This window comes from Saimiri boliviensis, chromosome 4, assembly GCF_048565385.1.
Source record: "Saimiri boliviensis isolate mSaiBol1 chromosome 4, mSaiBol1.pri, whole genome shotgun sequence".
In the NCBI taxonomy this organism is placed as follows: Eukaryota; Metazoa; Chordata; class Mammalia; order Primates; family Cebidae; genus Saimiri; species Saimiri boliviensis.
Window position 1 is genome coordinate 143,098,732 of NC_133452.1, and position 18,746 is coordinate 143,117,477.

The 18,746-nt window shown below is 42.3% G+C and overlaps 1 long non-coding RNA gene across 1 annotated transcript in view; it reads right to left on the reverse strand.

Moving 5' to 3' along the window:
- Positions 1-18,029, reverse strand: part of LOC141584383 (uncharacterized) — an 85,895-nt gene extending 67,866 nt beyond the window's left edge. Inside the window, exon 1 of the long non-coding RNA XR_012517415.1 lies at positions 17,816-18,029. This is a non-coding gene — a long non-coding RNA (uncharacterized LOC141584383). The remainder of the gene's footprint in view (positions 1-17,815) is intronic.
- Between the last annotated feature and the right edge of the window lie 717 nt (positions 18,030-18,746).

Consider the following 18,746-nt stretch of genomic DNA (forward strand, 5'->3'; position numbering starts at 1 on the left):
TGTATAATGCAAGATAAGGGTAGAGGTTCATTTTTCCTATGTGATATCTAGTTGTTCCAGCCCCATTTCTTGAAAGAACTATCCTTTCTCCGTCGGATCACATGCACTATAGGCCCCAATTTTTAAAAATTATACATAAGCATGGAGGAGAATGTGGAAAAATACATACAAAGTGTTAATTACTAACCTTTAAGGAAGTAGAATTGGAGAGGAATTGAGAGGAAACTAACACCCTTTTTTTTTTTTTTTACACATTTCTTTGGGGAATGCTCACCTTTTAATTTCCAAAAGAAAGGAAACATAATGTATTACCATCTGATATTCAAATAATGTAGAATTAGAAGTGGTCTCTGCTGAAGACGGCGCGATGATTTCAGCACCAAGAGTGATGCGATAGAGCCTAGACCAAGGGATGCCATCCAATGGAGGGCGTGACAGAGACAACAGACATTTGGAAGGCAGGACAGCTGACTGGGTGGCTTATAGGAGGGGAAAGAGGAAAGCAAAGAGACTCCAAGATTCTGTTTTGTTTTGGTTTGGTTTTGTTTCTGAGACAGGGTCTCCTTCTATAGCCCAGCCTGGAGTGCAGTGACATGATCATGACTCCCCACATCCTTGAACCCCCAGGGTCCAGCAATCTTCCTTCCCTTGCCTGCCAGGTAACTACAGGCACACACCACCACACCTGGCTGATTTTTGTATTTTTTGTAGAGATGGGGTTTTGCTGTGTTCCCCAGGCTGATCTCAAACTCCTGTGCTCAAAGCGATACTCCGGCCTTGGCCTCCCAGAGTGCTGGGATTACAGGCGTGAGCCACCACACACGGCCAACTCCAAGTTTTTAGCCTGGAAAAATGATGATGTCAGGAGAAAAAAAAAAAAGGAAACCGGGGTGAGAAGCTAATTTTATAAACAATGCACATAGCTGAATTTGAGGGGCCCATAGAACATTTGACTGGGAATTGGATCCAGCTAGCTGTCAAAGATAAATTAATCACTTGATCTAGAATAACCAAGTGTCTAAGCAAGAGACCTTGGGACATATTTGTTATTTCTACATGTTTTGAGCACCTACCATGAGCATATTTGTCATTCTGGGCACACAGGGAACAGAGATGGACAGGGCTGGACTTGCCCACAAACTCACACTGAGTGCAGAGAATGGTACAGAATTAGCTGTAATCACTGGTTCAGGAATGGAGACGAGTGGGGCAGAGATCTCAGATACATTGCCTGTATGTAGATGGTGCTGCTCCAGTATTTAAGCATGCTTAGAAATAGTTCCCTTAATTATTTTCAGCACTCTGTCCGAGTCTCGTTTACACTATTAATTTATTTCGCAAACCCTTTCTTAGCAAATAATGCCAACAGATCCAGTGGGACTTAGCAAGAATAAATGGAAGCTAAATTAAAGTAAGCATCCTGTGTCGATTTTTATTTCTGCTTTTTCAGATATGGCAGCAGAGAGTCATTAGGTATATGAGAGTATATCAGTGAATACAGTATAGCTGAAGAACTAACCATAACTGGTTTTCTTGAAAAAAAGAAAACCATGGGACCGTCCCCATTTATGAGGAAATAATTTAGGATTTTCAGAAGAAAATAATCCATGAGAAATCACTAATGTTTATTAACAGTTTATCATGTGCCAGACACTATGCTGAGGCAGGCTTCATTCATGATCTCATTTAAATATCACGAAACCCCTGAGGGTTTTATGACAAGGCCTACTTTACATATGAGGGAACCAAGGCTCAGAAAGGTAAAGCAACGTGTCCAGTGTCACCCAGCTAATAAAGAGTAGAGACTGGAACTCCAGCCTGTCTTACTTCACAGCTCATGCTCTTCATCAAAGAAATAAGAATACAAATACAAATATAAATAATAGCTATCACTTATGGAGCTAATACTATATGTTAAGAACTGTGCTAAGAATATCTCAAAATACAAGTCATTCTCCTTTTTTTTTGAGGGAGATTTTCTCTCTATCACCTAGGCTGGAGTGCAGTGGCGCCATCTTGGCTCACTGCAACCTGCGCCTCCAGGGTTCAAGCGATTCGCATGCCCCTACCTACCAAGTAGCTGGGATAGCTGGGATTACAGGCGTGAAACATCACGTCTGGCTAATTTCTGTATTTTTAATAAAGATGGGTTTTTGCCATGTTGGGCTGGCTGCTCTCCAACTCCTGACCTTAAGTGATCCACCCACCTCAGCCTCTCAAAATACTGGGATTACAAGCATGAACCACCATGCCCAGCCTATTTTTCAAAGCTCTCTGACATTAACTCACCTGAGCTTCTTGATAAGAGCTGAGGAAGACAGCCTGGGAGTCAATGCGTAAAAACAAGGACTACTTGTGGAAATAAATCAGTCATCTGATTAGGTTATAGGATTTGGGGTAATTTTTATCTAAGTTGTTTATTAAAGCATTTTGCCATGAATCAACATTTTATTACAAGAAAGAATAAGAGCTTGTTTAATATCCATTTTATAAACTATCAGGTGAACGATCATGGGCAAAAGTCCTCCAACCTCTCTGAGCTTCAACTTCTCATATGCCGAAGGAGGCAACTTCTACCACCTGCTCCTCAGAGGTACCATAAAACTCAATGAAATGAATGTCTGTGAAAGTACTTCAGATATTTTTTTAAAACTATACATGTAGGCCTAAGGCCAAAGTTGGGTTAATCACACTGATACTTACATGAGTTTGCTCACTCAGATGCTATAAACAACATCTAAGAGAGTAGGCATTAATAATAAAAGCAGCTTGGTGCTGGCATATGAATACACAGACGGAGCAATAGAGAGACTAGAAATAGACCACCCACATATGAGAATTCAGTGTATGATCAAGTGGAATGTAAATCACTGGGGGAATGAGATATTTCAATGAGTATGTCAGAACAACTGGGCAGCCAAATGGAAAAATAATATCCGATGTCACTTTATCACTTCTCTAAGAGAATTTCCAGATGTTTCAAAGATTCAAATACAAAAATAATCAAACTATGAATTCCTAGGTGATCACATAGGAGAAATTTTTTTTTTTCTTAGAAATGAATACCTTTTGCACGGTGGCTTGTGCCTGTAATCCCAGCACTTTGGGAGGCCAAGGCAGACAGTCAAGAGTTCAAGACCAGCCTGGCCAACATGGCGAAACCATGTCTCTACTAAAAATACAAAAATTAGCTGGGCATGGTGGTAGGTGCCTGTAGTCCCAGCTACTTGGGAGACTGAGGCAGGAGAACTGCTTGAACCCAGGAGGTAGAGGTTGCAGTGAGCTGAGATCACACCATTACACTCCAGTCTGGGAGACAGAGTGAGACTCCACCTCAAAATGAAAAAAAAAAAAGAAAAGAATATCTTTCCAAATAAAACACAAAGGTACAAAAGCCAGAGAAAAAAATTTAAATTTGCCTATCTAAAAACTAAAAATTCCTACAAGGACAAAAATGCCACAAAGTAAAAGACGAGTGACAAACTAGGAGGTAATATGGCAACATATCCAACAGACAATGGGGCTAAATCCCTTAATAATTAATTAATTAGCAAATATTTAATGAGCAACTGTTATGTGCCAGGCACCATTCCAAGCATTTGAGACTTCAGAACAATTAGAATTCCCTGCCTCATGGAGCTCGTATTCTGCTGGGGGACAGAAATCTTGTATATTAATAGGAAAGAACAATAAAAAATGAAATTAAATAGTTCACAAGGCTGATAACACAAATGATATTAAACACAGGAAAAGTATTCACTCTCCCTCAAAGCAAATGAAATGTAAGTGCTCCCTGGTTGTCTAGTGGATAGGGAAAAAAAATAAAAATAAACATCGGCCTCAGCCTGTAATCCTAGCACTTTGGGAGGCTGAAGTGGGTGGATCGCCTGAGGTCAGGAGTTCGAGACTAGCCTGACCAATATGGTGAAACTCCATCTCTATTAAAAATACAAAGATTAGCCGGGTATGGTGGCGTATGCCTGTAGTCTCAGCTACTCAGGAGACTGATACAGGAGAATTGCTTGAACCTGGGAGGCAGAGGTTGCAGTGAGCCAAGATCACGCCATTGCACTCCAGCTTGGGTGACAGAGAGAAACTCCATCTCACACAAAAAATAATTTTAAAAAATAAAATGTAAGTTAAACTTCAATAAGATACCATCTTCATCCACTGACTTTCCAAAATCAAGAAGTGTAATAACGCCAGGCACACTGGATTAAGACTGTAATCCCAGTACTTTGAGTGAGGTGACGGATAGCTTGAAGCCAGGAGTTCAAGACGAGACTGGGTAACATGTTAAGACTCCATGTCTACAAAAAGTTTAAAAAATTAGTTGATCAGCCGGGCGCAGTGGCTAACGCTTGTAATCCCAGCACTTTGGGAGGCCGAGGCGGGTGGATCACCTGAGGTCAAGAGTTCGAGACCAGGCTGACCAATATGGTGAAACCCTGTCTCTAAAAGAAAAAAAAAAGTAAAAAAAAAAAAAATTAGTTGATCTGTTGACACATGCCTATACTCCTAGCAACCTGGAAGGCTGAGGTGGGAGGATCACTTGAGCACAGGAGTTGAGGCTGCAGCGAGCTATAATCATGCCACTGCACTCCAGCCTGGACAACACATTGAGACCCTGTCTCTTAAAAAAAAAAAAAAAAATGTAATATGCCATGTTGGCAAAGGTACACAGAAATGGGCAGTCTCTTGAAACATTGGTATGAGTATAGATTGGTCCAACGTCTTTGAAAAGCAATTTGTCAATATCTACCACAATTGCAAATACCTGTGCTCTTTAGCCCGACAATTTTGTTTCTAAGAATTTATGCTACAGATACATTTGTAAATGTGTGTAATGGGATGTATAAAAGAATGTTTGCTGTACCATTGCTTCTAATGGAGAAAGGTTGACACGCAGCCTAGATATCTATCAGTAAGATACTAGTTAAACAAATAGGGAAGATACCTAAAATGCTAGAAGTTGTTTAAAAATATACAGTTGCTGAGAAGAATGAGGCACATTTGTACATGTACAAAAGATTCTTCAAAATATATGAAGTGAACAAAAGCAAAGTTCTGAACAGTTATGTACGATGCTGTGCTGGTAAATGTTTAATAATGTAAAAACACTGTAAGTATACAGATATGTGCATAAGATCATTACGAAGTTTACTAATAAAAAGGATGTATAGTACACAATTTGCAAATAAAATATACAATACCCTTTATTGTAAATTCCATTCTATAATGTCAATGTGACTTGCTATTTCTTAAAAATTCCAATGTCAAGTGTTTTTTTTTGTTTGTTTGTTTTTTCTTTTTGAGATGGAGTTTCACTCTTGCTACCCAGGCTGGAGTACAATGGCGTGATCTCGGCTCACCACAACATCCACCTCCTGGGTTCAGGCAATTCTCCTGCCTCAGCCTCCTGAGTAGCTGGGATTACAGGCACGTGCCACCATGCCCAGCTAATTTTTTGTATTTTTAGTAGAGACGGGGTTTCACTATGTTGAGCAGGATGGTCTCGATCTCTTGACCTCGTGATCCACCCGCCTCAGCCTCCCAAAGTGCTGGGATTACAGGCGTGAGCCACCGTGCCCAGCCCGAATGTCAAGTTTTTAATAACTTTATTATCCATGATTGTGTCCCAATATAATACTCTGAATAAGCTTGATTACAAATTGATCAGCAGAGAAGTTGCTCATATCATTGACAAATGTGTGTGGTTCAAATATAAATGTTGGTTGGTATTTCATTTTTATTCATAATTAAAATAGAAGTGAGACAACAAGCCGGGCTCGGTGGCTCAAGCCTGTAATCCCAGCACTTTGGGAGGCCGAGGCGGGTGGATCACGAGGTCGAGAGATCGAGACCATCCTGGTCAACATGGTGAAACCCCGTCTCTACTAAAGGTGCAAAAAATTAGCTGGGCATGGTGGCGCGTGCCTGTAATCCCAGCTACTCCGGAGGCTGAGGCAGGAGAATTGCCTGAACCCAGGAGGCGGAGGTTGCGGAGGTTGCAGTGAGCTGAGATCACGCCATTGCACTCCAGCCTGGGTAACAAGAGCGAAACCCTGTCTCAAAAAAAAAAAAAAAAAAAAAGAAGTGAGACAACAAATATGTATGTTAGAACTTCACTTGCCTGTCAATGACATGAGTAACTTCTTTGCTGAATTAGATAATAGTTTTTGAATACTGGAAGAATATTTCCTCAAGTTTTTGTGCTCATCACAGTGTAACGGACTCAGACACAATACTTAAGTTAATTCTTATTATTATTTTCTCCATCACTTTCTTAAGTCTACACAAAGAGTCAGCAAACCATGGCCATTGAGCCAAATCTAGCCTGCTATCTGGCTTTGCAAGTAAAGCCTGGGATACAGCCATGTTCATGAGTTATCTATGACTGCCTTTGCACTACAACAACAGGGTTGAGTGGCTGCAACAGAGACCATTCGGCCCACAAAACCTATAAATCATTCTACTATAAGGACACATGCACACGAATGTTCATTGCAGCACTGTTTACAATAGCAAAGACCTGGAACCAACCCAAATGCCGATCGATGATAGACTGGATAGGGAAAATGTGGTACATATACACCATGGAATATTATGCAGCCATCAAAAACGATGAGTTTGTGTCCTTTGTAGGGACGTGGATGAACCTGGAAACCATCATTCTCAGCAAACTGACACAAGAGCAGAAAATCAAACACCGCCTGTTCTCACTCATAGACAGATATTGAACAATGAGAACACATGGACACAGGGAGGGGAGCACTACACACTGGGGTCCGTTGGGGGGAAATGGGGGAGGGACGGGGGGGTAGGGAGGTGGGAAGAGATAGCATGGGGAGAATTGACAGATACAGGTGAGGGGAAGGAAGGCAGCAAACCACACTGCCATGTGTGTACCTATGCAACAATCTTGCATGTTCTTCATATGTACTCCAAAACCTAAAATGCAATTAAAAAAAAAAAGAAAAGAAAAAAAAATATTTACTATCTGGCCTTTTACAGAAAAATTTTGCAGACCTCTGGTATGGACAATAAACAACCCATAAACCCACCATGACCAATTTGAAGCCACTGACAAGTCCTCACTAAATGCAGAATTGGGAAGAAACACGAATAGGACATCATTGCATGGTATTTCCATTCTACCGATGGAATAGACGTGAATAACCTCAAGAACACATAGATAACGTTGAGATGTAGAAAAATAATTAGGAAGCCATGAGTTTTGACTATTTTCTTTTAATCTAATTAATTATAAGGTCACATAATTTAATGTTTAACAATCGCTATGTTAACAACCAGCTCACAACATTCCTGAAAATTTTGCAGTTGGCTCCTATAAGCTGATACAGCCGGCTCCAGCTCATGACAGGTTATGGTATGCTGTCAAATGTGTGGAAAATGTATCAGGAGGTCATGTGTGTATATCCACATAAGCGTCTATGTGCACAGAGTATCTCTGGAAGACGCATAAGAAACTGGAACAGCTGTTGCTTCTGCAGTGGGCAAATGGCGGTCTGGGAGTTGAGTTAGGGAAGCACATTTATTTTTTACTATATGTTCTTTTGTAGAGAATATAAATTTGTATGAATTTTTTAAACATATGCCTCTGTTACCCTTAAATCCCAATGGATCTTTTATAAGCAAATTCTCCCATCTCTTTTCTTTCCCGAGCCTCCCCTTCGCCGCGCAGTGTCTCTGCCACGCTGGTAGAGAGGCCTGGTTCAGTTCCAGCAGGCCTGCCTCCTGAGGCAGCAGGTCCCCAAATGAGGAGCCACGCAGGGTGAAAAACTCAGTGAATCAGCAGTTCTCCCAGATGAAAGCCTGGCGGGAAAGCAACCTCAAGAGCTTTGGCCCATCTCCTTGCCTTGCCTTCTCTTTCTTCCTCGTCCTCTGTTTGTTCATCTTTCCTGAAAAAATTAAGTCAGCTCTTCCTCTTAACCAATTTCCCTGGCATTTTGAAGGACAGGCCACGCGGCCCACCTGCCAGCTACTCCCACCTGCCAGCTACTCCCACCTGCCAAGCCTTCCTGACTATATTTACCCCAGTACTCCCATGTCCCGAGGCTGCTTCAGCAGAGCCAAGGACACACCCAGGTGTTTGTTTTCTGGGTCACACTTCCTCAGGCATGGGCATAACTATGCTTTTCCTTCAAAGTCCTGATAGCTTCTTTCCCCACCCCAACTTCCAGGCCAGATGGTGTTAAGAGACCTCTCAGCTAAGGTTCTCCCAAAGCAGACACAAATTAGTACAAAAGAGACTTATTAGGAGGTGATCCTTAAAAATTTGGGCAGGAGAACAGCAAGGGTGGACAGAGACAAAAAGGACACCAAGTGAGGATGAGATGATTACTGCTCCAGTTTTCTACAGCTGCCTGTCAAGCCATCCCAACACAGTGGCGTTGACCAGCCGCCATTTTCACCATGCCCACTGCTTCTGTGGGTCAGGCATTTGGACAGGGCAATGGACACAGCTTGTTTCTGTTTCATGGTGTCTGAGGCCTCAGCTAGAAAAACTCAAAGATGAGGGTGGCTTGTTGACTAAAGGCTGGAACCATCCAGAAGCTTCTTGAGGCTGGGTTGGCCAGTGGGGTTACAGGTGGTCTTGCCTGTGAGTTGGGCTTTTCACATCATGGCTGTTGGATTCTAAGAGGCAGTGTCTGGGGAACAAGAGTTTCAAGACACCAAGGCAGAAGCTGCTAGACTTTTTTTGACCTCGCTTTGGATGGCAGCAATGAAGTTCTGTGGATTCAACTGCATTCTATTGGTTACCAGCAGCCACTTGATTCTGATCAGCTCCAAAACTTAGTGGGCCTTTAGCAAGACTGCATTGCAAGAGAGTGTGTCCAATGAGAGGTGCTGCTGTAGCAACAGGGACCTCTCCACTGGCTATTTGAGTGCTCTCCGAATACGGCACCTGGTTCCACCGGAGCAAGTGATCTGAGAGAGAGCAAGGAGAACGCCACTCTGCCTCTCATGACTCATCTCAGAAGTCACACACTACCACGGGCTCTGTTCTGTTCATTGGAAGTGAGTCATGAATTCCCTTCCCACGCTCAAGAAAAGGGGAATTAAGCTCCTTCTTTTGAAAGGAGTGTAAGAAAGTAAAATTTTGTTAAGAGTGTGTGTGTGTGTGTGTGTGTGTGTGTGTGTGCATGCGTGTGTGTGTGTGTGTGTCCCTAAAGTATGTGTCTTTTTTTTTAATCTTCCCTAAATGGAATCACACGACGAGCGTTCTGCAACTTGAAGTTTCACAAGGTGTTATAATTTTGAAATCCATTCGTGTTTGGCATATTGTATTAGTTTGCTCCAGCTGCCATAACAAAGTACCACAGACCGAGTCTTAAACAGAAATTTTCTCACAGTTCTGGAGGCTGAAGTTCGAGCTCCAGGTGTGGACACGGTCAGTTTCTCCTGGGGTCTCTGTCCTTGGCTTGCAGATGGCGTCTTCTCCCTGTGTCCCCACATGGTCCTCCTTCTGTGTGAGTCTGTGTCCCCATCTCCCCTTCTTATAAGGATACCAGTGAGGTTGGATTAGGGGCCACCCTAATAATCTCACTTTAACTCAATCACCTCTTTAATGAACCCATCTCCAGATACAGTCCTGAGGTCCTGGGGGCTAGGACTTCCACAGAGGAATGCTGGGGAGATGCAATTCAACCCATAACATGCATATAACTGTAGTTTGTTCATTTTCACTACTCTATAGTATCCCATTTATGAATAGACAAAAGTATATTATTTATTCTATTAACAATGGATATTTTGGTTATTTTCCAGGGTTTTTTTTTTATTATATATGATACTACCACAAGCCACCTGGCACCTATGAACATGCAGCATATATGCGTCTCTGTATTTACTATTAATGCCTATTCTTTTACAAAGTGGTTGCACTAATTTATACTGCCACCGGCAGCATATCAGAGTTACTCCACATTCTTACCAATACTTGGTATGGTCAGAATTCTTAATTTGCTAATCTCATGGGTGCAAAATAATATCTCTTTTGTGGCTTTAATTAGCCTTTCCCAGATGCCCAGCAAGGTAGAGAATCTTTCGTTTATGAAATGCTTTTCCGTTTCCTCTGTCCATTTGTCCACTAGGTTGCTCCCTCTTTCCTGACTGATTTGTCAACGTTCTTTGCATATTGGAGTCGCGATTATTTTGATCACTTGTCTTTTCAGTTTCTCTTGTCAATTTTTGTCCATTTTGGCTCCCCTTCTTTTGCCCATCTTGTTTGTGTCCCTCTTGGGTCCTGTTGTCTCCTTGTTCCACATGTGATCCTGTGTTGATCAGTCCAATGAATAAAGTTTCCACTGCATATGCACCTGAATCCTGATTCTATATCTTCAAAACAGCTTTTAAAGTCCACTGAACTCAGCCAGGTGCAGTGGCTCATGCCTGTAATTCCAGCACTTTGGGAGGCCGAAGTGGGCAGATCACATGAAACCAGCAGTTCTAGACCAGCCCGACCAACATGGTGAAACTCCTTCTCTACTAAAATTACAAAAATTAAGCAAGCATGGTGGTGCATGTCTATAATCCCAGCTACTTGGGAAACTGAGGCATGAGAATAGCTTCAGCCCAGGAGGCGGAGGCTGTTACAGTGAGCCAAGATCATGTCACTGCACTCCAGCCTGGGAGATAGAGGAAGACTGCCTCAGAAAAAAAAAAAAAAAAAAAAAAAAATCCACTGAACTCTCCATGTTTTTTTCCTAACCTGTGACCTTTTGAACATGTTTACCACTGTTCAGGGAATACCATCTCCCATCCTGGCCCCTGCTGCTCCCTATACTCTGCAGAGCTAAATCCTGCTAACCTGCAAGTCTCAGGTCTCAGCTGAAGGAACCTCTTTTAACCATGCTCCCAAAGAGCCCTGTAATTGTCACATCACAGCACTTAGCACATAGTATTGCCATTATTCTTTGACTCGGCTCTCTTGCCCATTAGACTCTGAGTCCCCCTGACATGTACCTAGCAGCTTGTCTGTACAAAACTGACATGCAATAAATCTTTGATGGTGAATTAATTAATAATTTTTCATGGGTAAAAAATTAGGCTCACCAATAAAACACATGAGATGCAAATCATTTGTACTATTAAAACATGTAAGGCCAGGCACATTGTGGCTCACGCATGTAATCCCAGCACTTTGGGAGGCCAAGGTGGGCTGATCACAAGGTCAGGAATTTGAGACCAGCCTGGCCAACATGATGAAACCCCATCTCTACTAAAAACACAAAAATTAGCTCAGTGTAGTGGCGGACACCTGTAATCCCAGCTACTCAGGAGGCTGAGGCAAGAGAATGGCTTGAACCTGGGAGGTGGAGGCTACAGTAAGCTGAGATCATGTCACTGCACTCCAGCCTGGTGATAGAGCAAGAATCCATCTTGGAAAAAAAAAGTATGTAAATTCTACACATTAATCATCAAAATAATGTTAAAATAACCTCTGAACCCTGATCTCCCAAAAGAAATGTATCATAAATGCGCAAAACAACAGTCAAGTTTCATCAATAGCCTCCACTCAACCAAGATCACACCCTCTGAAGGGACGATTCCGGCAGAAGGTTCCACCATCCCCTAAGGATTCCATCATGGGCTCCTTCCCCTCCCCAACCCTGCCTGCGCATGCCACATTTCCTCCAGAAAGAAATGGGAACTAGGAAGAATTGCCTAGGCTGCTCACACCTGGGAAGCGAGGCGCTCCTGACCAAGGAAAAACTAAACAAATGAAAGGGATGATGATACCATGCGGTGGTGATTCAGGAGCATGCTTTTCCTGAAGTCACTTGTTTGGTACTACTATATGCCTCGTCAGTCAGAAATGTCAGCTTCCCACTGAATAAACAGCCAGGGTTGGCAATGGGGCATTTTAACGAATAAGCTGAACTCTTCCTTCAACATTATTTTCTGCTAGAAATGTTGTAAGTTAAACAGATTTTACTATTTTGTTTTCCTTTCCTCTGAGATGAATTTTTACAAGCAACTTTCTCTTAACTGGGTGTCAGTCAGTAACTTCTAAGTTTCTCTAGTGCAAGGTTTCTCAGCCTCAACACTATTCATATTTTGGCCAGACAATTCTTTGTTGTGAAGCTCGGTCCTGTGAGTTGTGAGATGTTTAGCAGCATCTATGGTCTCTATCAGTAGATGCTAGTAGCACTCCCCAAGTTGTGCCAACCAAAACTAGCCCCAGATGGTATTTCTCGGATCTAGAGTCTAAAGAGATCTTTTGATTTTCTGCCACTGGCAACTGTTAAAAGAAAAATCTTAGACAAATTAAATTTAAGAGTTTAATTGAGCAAAGAACAATTCACAAATGGGGCAGCCTTCTGAATGAAAGTAGGCTCAGAGGGACTCCAGCCCCATGGCTCAGTCCAAGAAGATTTATGGATAGAAAAAGTAAAGTAATGTAGGTACAGAAGTAGGTACGGAAACAGCCGATGGGTTGAAGCTGCACGTTTGCCTTATTTGAGCATGATTTGAACTGTTGGTTACCTCTGATTGGCTGAAACTTGGGTTATTGACACAAAAGTAGGTTACAGTCTTTTTATACAGGTCATTATATATGAAGAAACCTTTAGGTTGAACTTAAAATATGTAAGGAAGTCACTTTAGACTCAGCTTAATTTAACACTATGATTATCTTGTCTTTAGCTCCATCCTCAGATAAGGGGCCAATAAATAAATAGGGGTATACCTCAGAGATATTGTTGGTTCAGTTCCAGACCACTGCAATTAAGCAAATATCACAATAAAGTCAATCACAGAAGTTTTTTCATTTTCCAGTGCATAAAAAAGTTATGTTTATACTATACTATTTTCTATTATGTTTGCAATAGCATTCTGTCTAACAAAGCAATGTACATATCTTAATTTAAAAATACTTTATTGCTAAAAAATGCTAATGATCTGGGTCTCTAGCCAGTTGCGATTTTTGTGTCAGCAGAAGGTCTTGCTTCAATGTTGATAGCAACTGAGTGATCAGGGTTGTGGTTGCTGAAGATTGGGAAGCTGTGGCAATTTCTCAAAATAAGATAATAATGAAGTTCGCCTCATCAGTTAACTCTTCCTTTCATGAAAGATTTCTTTGTAGCATGAGATGCTGTTTGATAGCATTTCACTCACAGCAGGACTTCTTTCAAAACAGGACTTCTCTCAAACCCTGCCACTGCTTTGTCAACTAAGTTGATGTAATATTCTAAATCCTGTGTTATTCAAACAATGTTCATGGCATCTTCACCAGGCATAGATTCCATCTCAAGAAACCAGTTTTTCTGGTCATCCATAGAGGCAACTCCTCAGCTGCTCAGCGTTTATCATGAGATTGCAGCAATTCGGTCACATTTTAGACTCTACTTCTAATTTTTGTTTTCTTGCTGTTTCCATTACATCTGCAGTTACTTCCTCCACTGAAATCTTAAACCCTTCAAAGTCATCCATGATGGCTAAAATCAACTTCTTTCAAACTCCTGTTAATGTTGAGATTTTTACCTCCTCTCATGAATCACAAATGTTCTTATTGGCTTCTAGGATGGTGAATCCCTCCCAGAGGTTTTCAGTTTACTTCACCCTCATCCATCAGTGGAATCAGTGCCACATCCATGGTAGCATTACAAAGGGTATTTCTTAAATAATAAGACTTGAAAGTTAAAAATACTCCGTGATCTATGGGCGGCAGAATGGACGTTGTGTTAGCAGGCATGAAAACATTCTCCTTGTACATCTCCATCAGAGTTCTTATGTGGCCTGGTGCATTGTCAATGTGCAGTAATATTTCAAAAGGAATTTTTTTTTTTTTAGCAGTAGGTCTCAACACTGGGCTTAAAATATCCAGTATATCATGCTGTAAACAGATGAGCGGTCATCCAGGCTTTGTTGCTCTATTATAGAGCACAGGCAGATTTGATTTAGCATACTTCTTAAGGACCCTAGGGTTTTCAGAATAGTAAATAAACATTTGCCTCAATTTAAGCTCACCAGCTGCATTAGCTCCTAACAAGAAAGTCAAGGACCTCCACAATCTGGGTTTGAAAACTTGGGGAGAATTGTGTTAAGGGAACAAAAAGGTTAGACATTCTAGGTAGAAGAAACAACACTGGCAAAGGTGTGTGGTAAGAGGTAAAGGAAAATTCCACACATGCACAGCCACAATGGCTGGAGAAGAGGGTTCCTATAGTATACGAGGACATGGCTTTCCGTAGACCAGGTCCCATCTCTAAGGAATCACCCCTCCTTTCCCCAGCCCATGTGGTCATGCCTGCTTCTCAATTCCTGGCAACTTGGGTTTCTACCATCTGTTAGCACTGCTAACTTGTGTAAGTTAGCTTTGTATTGCTAATAATTTTTTCCTAGGTGGTGTATTATCTCAGTTCAGTGCTAAATTTCCAAAAGACAGTGACAGCATCTAGTATGAAAGTTTACCCTGAGCAGGCACTTGAAAAGTATAAACAACTGATTCCTTCAGAAAATAGAGAGAGGGGCACTCAAATTATTAATAAGCAGTTAAATTAAGATCAACCTCTGGAATGAAAAGGGTTGGTTAACTTAGCTGTAAGTCACTTATGCCTATTAGCAGCAAATGAAGCAATATAGAGGTTTGTCAACATTACTCAAAATTTAATTTAAAAACCATTCCATCAGTGCAATAATTTTAATAATCTGATGGGACTGGAGTCTTTTTCATACTAAATGATTTTTTTAAAGTTCTTTTTCTTATGTAGAAGATAGGATCAAACAAACATCTGCAGCTGGTCACATGTGTATTACTGTGTAAATCTACAGTGCCCCATTGAAGCTAATGTCACTTCCTCCAGGCCCCAGTCAGTCATCTTCCCAAATTTAACAGTGCATTTGTCCAGACCTGTTATGTTGTAATCTTACAATAACCTTTGGAATTGCCTCTCTTTATTCGATGATTCTGCTGTCAAGCAAGAAAAGCTGGTTGTAAATGCAGCATTCAGGGGTGTAGGCTAAGTTCATCACACTAAAGTCCTATCATTGTTAACAAAGTAATTGTTGCATGTTGACATACCACAAGCAAGAGATGTAACTGACATCAGTGGAATGGGGTGGGAGGGCCATGAGATGAGACAATCTCTACCTTGCATTAACAACCTCTGTGTCTGCATTTATTCTAGCACCTTCCTTTGAATTCATTATGGTCCTCTCCAGACAATCATCTCATTATCTCAAGGTTGAACTCCTTCACCTGGAACAGTCTCTCTTCACAAGTATGGTGCCTCTAGACATTTGAGAGGGAGCCAGTCTCCCTTTAGAATACATTAGTGTCTCTTAAAAGTAAATAAATGTTTACTTTGTCAAGCAATTAACTAAAAACAGCAAAGTAGGTGGAAGAGTAACAGAAAGAAAGAATAAGGAGGTGTTTTAAGGAAAATCCTGTTGGAAAACTTTAAATGAACAATGATACTCATTCTTGTATTCATTTTGTTTTTATGCTGAAAGCAGACAAGGCATTTTGCAATAAATAATATGTGAACTCTAAAAATATTAAATGAAAGTAAATAAAAGAACAAGAGACAAGACATGAAAAGGGTGCAGAAATTCTATCAGAAAACCTAGGGGAAAGGAACACAAATCTCAGCTTCATGATATCAATCAGGGAACACAAAGGGAGCTCATGAAGAGCCACAGGAAGGGTTCCCAGCCCTGGCTGTGCCTCAGACTCAAAGGGAGGGGGATTTTCAAACTCTGGTCATGTGACCCTACTCAAACGCACTGAATCAGAATCTCTAGGCATTAGACAAAGACATCTGTCTAATAAAAGGAAGCCCAAGAAGCCATCAAGAGAAACAATCTTTAACTCCAAAAGGAATTTATGACATATGGTTTTCCTAAAGGCCACTAGGCAATGAAACGCTCCATAGTCAATAACAGCTAAAGAACACCATTAGAGATGTTTGTCACATGGCTGTTTCTCACACCAACCCTCAATAAAGGTTGAAGACATAAGGGTACCTTACAGCCTAGGAAATAACTTTCTCCTCCACAGCCTGCTTTGTGCTCACCTCATCAGAGCAAGCATAGGGAGTAGACTAGGGAATGGGTGGATGGCACCGGCTTTGGGCTTCTTCGCCTAGGCTTGTGGTGAGACCCAAATGAGTAAGGCCATGCACATAGCAGATAACCAGTAAACGTTAGTAATTGTTATCATCGTTACTTTCAAAGACCATTGTTCTTCATGGATTTTGGCGGGAGCCGAACATGTACCATCACTAACAAGAAGCAAACCAAAAACAAAGCCTGCTTCTGCTGTACCTCCCTTGTACCACCTGCAGGCACAAGGCAGGCTGTGGAGGAGAAAGTTATTTTCTTGACACACCCCATTTCACTATTCTTCACAACCACCATATGGGTAGACACTATTCTTACACCAACTTACAAATGGGAAGACTAAGGAACAAACACATTAAATGTCGTCAGTGATATGTGGCAGAACTGAGTGTCTGACTCCAGGCTGTATGACTTCAAATATGCTCTTTCTCTTCTTCAAACTATTTTTTTCTTTTTGAGAGAGGATCTTGCTGTGTTGCCCAGGCTGCAGTGCAGTGGTGTGATCACAGCTCACTGTATCCTCAACCTCCCAGTCTCAAGTGATCCTCCCACCTCAGCCTCTTGAATGGCGGTGACTACAGGCTCCTGCCACCACGTCAGGCTAGTATTTTCTCTTTTTTTGGTAGCAATGGTGTCTCACTGTATTTTTCAGGCTGGTCTCAAATTCCTGGGCTCAAGGGATCCTCCCACCTTGGCCTCCCACAGTGCTGGAATTACAGGTGTCAGCCACTGCACCTGGCCTGATACACTCTAAATGACCAGGTTTTATACCCCTGTCAGAAAATAAGGACTCTTGCTGGTTAGGAAGGAACTCATTCGCTCCAGGTACTCAGAGAAGGAAAATATCCAAGTTATAGTTTTGTCATAAAAATTAAAGCCTGAGCCACATCCTATCTCATCACAGAAGATGCCCATAGGATTCCTTGTATATAGGGGACTATATTCAAAGCAACTTTGAATGGGGCCAAATACCCAACACATGCACGAGCTTTTCTCAGATCTTGCCCTGGAAGACTTTGGAACAGCCTTTGTCTCCCACCCACATTTCCAATGACCCATCAGAAAGCTAATTCCTCCGAATTTGTCATCAATAATCTCATAAGATACCCTTTCTTCGGAACATGGCCTATGACATTCATGTTCGCAATTCCTCTGAAAGGGGATTCTTGGCCAGGCTTGGTGGCTCATGCCTATAATCCCAGCCCTTTGGGAGGCCTAGACGGGCGGATCATCTGAGGGCGGGAGTTCAATACGGCAAAACCACACCTCTACTAAAAACACAAAAATTATCCAGGCATGATGGTGCATGCCTGTAATCCCAGCTACTTCGGAGGCTGAGACGGGAGAATCCTTTGAATCCAGGAGGCAGCGGTTACAGAGAACCGAGATGGCGCCACTGCACTCCAGCCTGGGCAACAGAGCAAGAGAGACTCCGTCTCAAAACTTAACAACAAACAAACAAACAAAAAATGAGGGGGAGGTGTTCTTCCCCGGACTCATCTCTTTCCCGGTTTGTTATCCAAGTGAGTGTAAAGGTTGAGAGTGAAAACCACACAGATGTCATCAACTGCTACCCAGACGGTAAGTGACAGTCAGCTCACACCTGCCACCAGGGCGGCAGCCAGCTTCTGATGACTCCTGAAATAAGGGCCAGGGGCGTCCCACAGGCAGCTTCCATTTGCTCAGGGTGTGGGCGACTGCCTTTACGGCTCTTATTGAAACTCACAGGTGCAGAGGCGCCTCCAGCCGGGACCAACACTCTCAAGGTGTCCTCGTTGGTAGAGAGAGTGCCACTCTGGAGAATAAGGACCTCTTTCGGAGCTTAGGGAGGTGAGGTGTGAACGCCCCGGACACTGCGGGACGCGGGGCAGCCGGCACCCTGGGAGCCGAGGCCGCCCGGGGAGGCAGGAAGGCCGCTCGGCTCAGCTCGTGCTGCTGCGGACGCCGCAGCCGCCTCTCCCCACCCCCTCCCGCTCCCGGGAGAACCGGGCGGAGGAAAAATGTGGAGAGATGGAGCCGCGGGTGAGGAAGGGAGCTTTGGCTAGACCCCGGATGGGCAGGAAAGGGAAAGATTAAAATTGAGTGCAGCCTTGGTTTTAGAAGTAACTTTAGAAATAACTGAAAAGGCAAAGCCTGAATGCCATCTTGGGGCGTGCGATAACAGCCACAGTCCCTTTTTAATTCTGCTCATAAATATGTTTAATTAAAATGGCTTTGACTACCGTAATGTCCACAGCCGGTCTTAGGTCATAGCTGCAAAGACCAGCAGTGAAATCTCTTCTTTAAAGACAACAAATTTTCTCTCTTCCTAAAGTGTTCTGCCTACCAAGCCCAGGGAGCTCCCACAGAACACACCTCCTACATGGAAACCAGATGTAAATTCTATGGTGGTTCATTGGTGCTTTTGGAAATCCTGCAACTAGAGACCTGTCAGCAGATGTCAATCCTGAGGACTGTCTCAGAGCATTTCACTAGAAGCCAGTGTGGGGCAAGTCGTGTCAAACATTTCTGATAAGGCCGTGATTTCAGTAAAGCTTATTTTTTCTACATAATCATTTTTAAATCATACTTTTTCAGATAATAAAAGTAGCATATGCTTTCCATTTTTTAAAAAGCGCTAAAAACAATAAATAAATGACATCAATGCACCCCTACCA